The sequence below is a fragment of the Cupressus sempervirens genome, chromosome 9 (genome assembly GCF_028749045.1).
Source record: "Cupressus sempervirens isolate cs-2001-9-10 chromosome 9, ASM2874904v1, whole genome shotgun sequence".
NCBI classification, from domain to species: Eukaryota; Viridiplantae; Streptophyta; class Pinopsida; order Cupressales; family Cupressaceae; genus Cupressus; species Cupressus sempervirens.
In genome coordinates this window covers 435,647,282-435,651,262 of record NC_143126.1, presented here as the reverse complement: position 1 = coordinate 435,651,262, position 3,981 = coordinate 435,647,282, and positions in this window count along the sequence as shown.

Genomic DNA, 3,981 nt, shown 5'->3' with positions numbered 1-3,981 from the left:
CCATGCATTGTGAAACCACAACAAGTCTAGGGACCTAGATCAAGTTTGAAGGGTTTCTTGATCCATTCCCTTATTAGTTGGACTATGTGCTTGGCTCTATTATTAATGTCTACATTCTCATCTTTTCCAATCTTTGAATTCATTATTGGCTTGTCATAAATTTTATCCCTATTATAAAGTGGATCTAAGACATCTTCTGTGTCTTTATCGATAGACTTTAATGGGATCTTCATTTTCAAGGCCTTTTCTACTAGATATAGGGTCATTATGCAATAATCCCTTATTCGGATATCATAGTCATTTATCATATTCATCTAGTTGTCTTCCAGTGCATCTTTGTGTATGAACTACTTCCCTGCCAAATGTTGCACCATCCCAATATTATAAAAGTATGGGTGAGGGGAGTTGTACTCTTCTAAAGGACATTGATCCCATTCGAATCAAAAGTCATAATGTTTTTCTTCTGCTTGACCTCAAAACCACCTATGGTGATCGACCACACCCATGTCTTCTTGTGTTGTTTCCTCACTCTGTCATATGTAGATGTGAGTTTCCTAGAAATCTCCAACAAAATGAGCCTATTAGAAGATCTCTTGGGAGCTTCATTGGGTTCACTTATGTGTTTGCTACCCTTAGGTATGTGAATATTTTGAACTCGATGTAGTAGGCACTGATTTTTTTGATTTTGGTTTCTGCCTCTACTGAAATCCATTTAGCATAATCACCCTCAATGAATCAAATGTTTGTGAATATAAACCATCATTCACTACCCTGTATTCTTTTCTCCAATCTGAAATATTATTCTTCACTAGTTGAGGGTATACTACATAAGGCCATGCATTAGCACCTTGCATGCTACCTCTTTTGTAAAGTCCTAGGTAATCAATTATTTGAGCTGCCAATAAGTACACCATATATGATGTCATATAAAATCTTGGATTGACTTTTATGTCTATCAACTACTCATGTAGATTATCACTGAGGATAGTAGCCTAGTCCATTGGCATTTTTGTCATCATGATGATCTCTATGAAGTGCACCATCCAAATGTGAAGGTGTCCCACTGCAAGGAGTCCCATGGCTTTTCTCAAAAGTATAATTACATAGTCAATATCATCGTTCATATGCTCTCATGTCATATATACTTTCCTGACTCTATGACCTACTGGTGTTTTGTCTATTAGGAAGGAAGATTGAATTATTTCTTTCACTTCCTTTTCGTTCTCCCTATACCATCTTTCTCACTAGACATAGGTCATCTTTACATATTGATCAGCCCTTTGGAGATGAAACACCTTCTTAATAGTCCTTAGTATGAGGTCTAGGACTATCTCCCCCATGACACTCTTGACAACCTTTTCTTTAGGCACATAATGTTCTACCAAGATCATAATTAACTTAGAGGATTGTACATAAGTTGGATGTGATGCTACATTTACTAGCCTTGACCTGATCATAGTTGATACCATTGTAGATCTTTCTTTAGGCTTGCTACAAATGATGAGGAATGCATTCCAGTCAGTATGTTTGAGCTTGGTGTCTCTAAATCCTGCATGTCCATCATAAAACTGGGATTTCTTTAGTATTTGAAGACAATAGGCTTCAGAGAAATCTTTTGTACCATTGAGGATGATGATGACAACATTTTATTTTCACAAAAATAAAGACATTAGTTCAAAGAGTTACAAATCTAACCCAAAATAAACCCTAACTAACAAAAAACCTAGCCCAGATGCTCCAAAATAGTGAAAATCCACTTTGATCCCCCTTTTAGCACTGATATGCAAAATAACTCACCTGGTGCACCTTCAAAGATGCACTAGGTGCTCTCAAATGGTTCTCTATAACCATTTTGGTGTAGTTGTGCACTTGCACACCTTGGTGAGGTGCACACATGTGCATGTGCGCAACTGCACACATGCCACTTGGAAAGTGCATAAAAAAGAAGGAACTTAGCTTTTTGAATTTGCAAAAAGGGTGTGCACATGCCTACCTTAGTGGGGTGTGCATGTGCACACCTTATATGCTCTTATTTATTTTGAAGAAAGGTGTACATGTGTGCACCTTGGGGAGATACACACATTTGCACTTTTCCTTAGGCATTTTGCATTTGTCTTAGCTTTGGGTTTAGGATCAAAAGGTGTGCACATGCACACCTTGGATCGGTGCACATGTGTGCACCTTGGATAGGTGTTTTTCTTTTAGGTTTTTAGGTTGTGTGAACAAAATTGCACACATGTGCACCTTGAAGAGGTGTGCATGTGCGCACCTTTGGAGTCTTAACATTTTGCATTTTGTCTTGTGCAAGTTTAGCACACCTTTGGAGGTGTGAGCATATAGTAGCTGATGGAGGCACGAGAACAATGAGGAGAGGGTTCTTAGTTAGAGGCAAAGGCTAGACCCAAACTCTAGGAGGAGTTCCAAACTAACCTAGGCCTCAGAATTGGGGTCTAGGAAACAAAAATTTACTAGGGGGTCCCCATTTTTAGGAGAAATAGAGTGTGCATTGTGAAATCACAACAAATAACATCAATAAAACATCTACTTGTTAACCTTGATTAGGTCACTTTATGCCTCCTTAAATAGGTCGTTCTGATATTTCACCACTTAAACATCATTGTAGATCTTAGGGTTTGGTTAGATTCATCAAATCCTTACATGATTTTGTTTCCTCCTTGCTCTTATAGAAACTTCTCCAAAATTCTCTTTGAATCCATGCATAGAAACACTCTAACATGGGTTCCCTTGAATTAAATCCTCCAAGGCATCCATCCTTATCTTCAAAATGCGTTTCATATCCCAAGAACTCAATTGTGTTAGTTAGAAATCAAGATTTCCTCACAAACTAAAAAATCCCATCACTTGACCAACACTAGGTTTCGATCGGTCATCACTAAATTACTTGATCAATACTAACCATTTTTCTTGACATAATTATTGATACTTACTCAATACCAATGCTCAGTTGAAATTGTATTCTGTTTGACTTATACTACCGCTCGATCAACACTAGCATCACTCAGCATAAACTTCTAGTTCCTTAATCTTCTTCTCTTTTTCTTGGTCAAGCCTATGCATTTGGTCTTCTATTGATCATTTCTTCTAGGCTTAAATACCACTATCTTTTCCACTTAGGTTATGATTAAAAAATCATATTATCTTATCAAAGTCTAAGTAATCAAGTGCCTATTTTAGTTTTTCATAACTCAACCTTTCCTCTAGGTCCTCTTGTTATCTCTTCTTCTCAAATCCCCTTCATCAATCATCTTGATATGACACTCTAATTAGATAGAAGCTATCTTACCAATAAGGTTGACATAAATGGAAATATAACAATTGTTCCAATTGTAGTTTCCAACAATTTAAATGTATTAGTCTTGGCCACTTGGATTATCTTCATGTCCTCAAATTATCTTAACAGTAGCTCCGTTAGATCAAGTTTAAGACCCTTCTTCACAACTTTTATATTAAGTCTACTACACCACATGGCACACTATTTGGCCTATTTTATTGATATATCTTGTAGGAAATAACATATGTGTTGAACCTAGTTTTAGGATCACTGGTAGTTTCCACTTTCAAACCTCTTCCGTCCCATAGCACTCCAATATTCTCCTCTATTTCCTTTCTTGGTGTAACTCTTATAGCCTTGTCCTTTTTTGTAATAGGGTAACTTGTGACCATGTGGATTACATCTTTAGTTATCTTCACGGGTTCATCTAACAACATATTTGTTTCATGAACTTGACCCAACACAATGGGAATCCACTTGATTTTGAATGCATTTGGAAAATGCAAGACATGGGTTAAACCCTTGGCTTTAGATGGTTGGGCTCATCTTTCAGTTGACTATTCTCACATAGTTCAACATATTTTTTTTATAGCTCATAGTCATGAACTTGACTAATTTTGTAATAGATGTACCCTCAGATGTCTCATAATAGAAAAACCTTAGGAAGTGTCGATGATAATGCTCTTTCC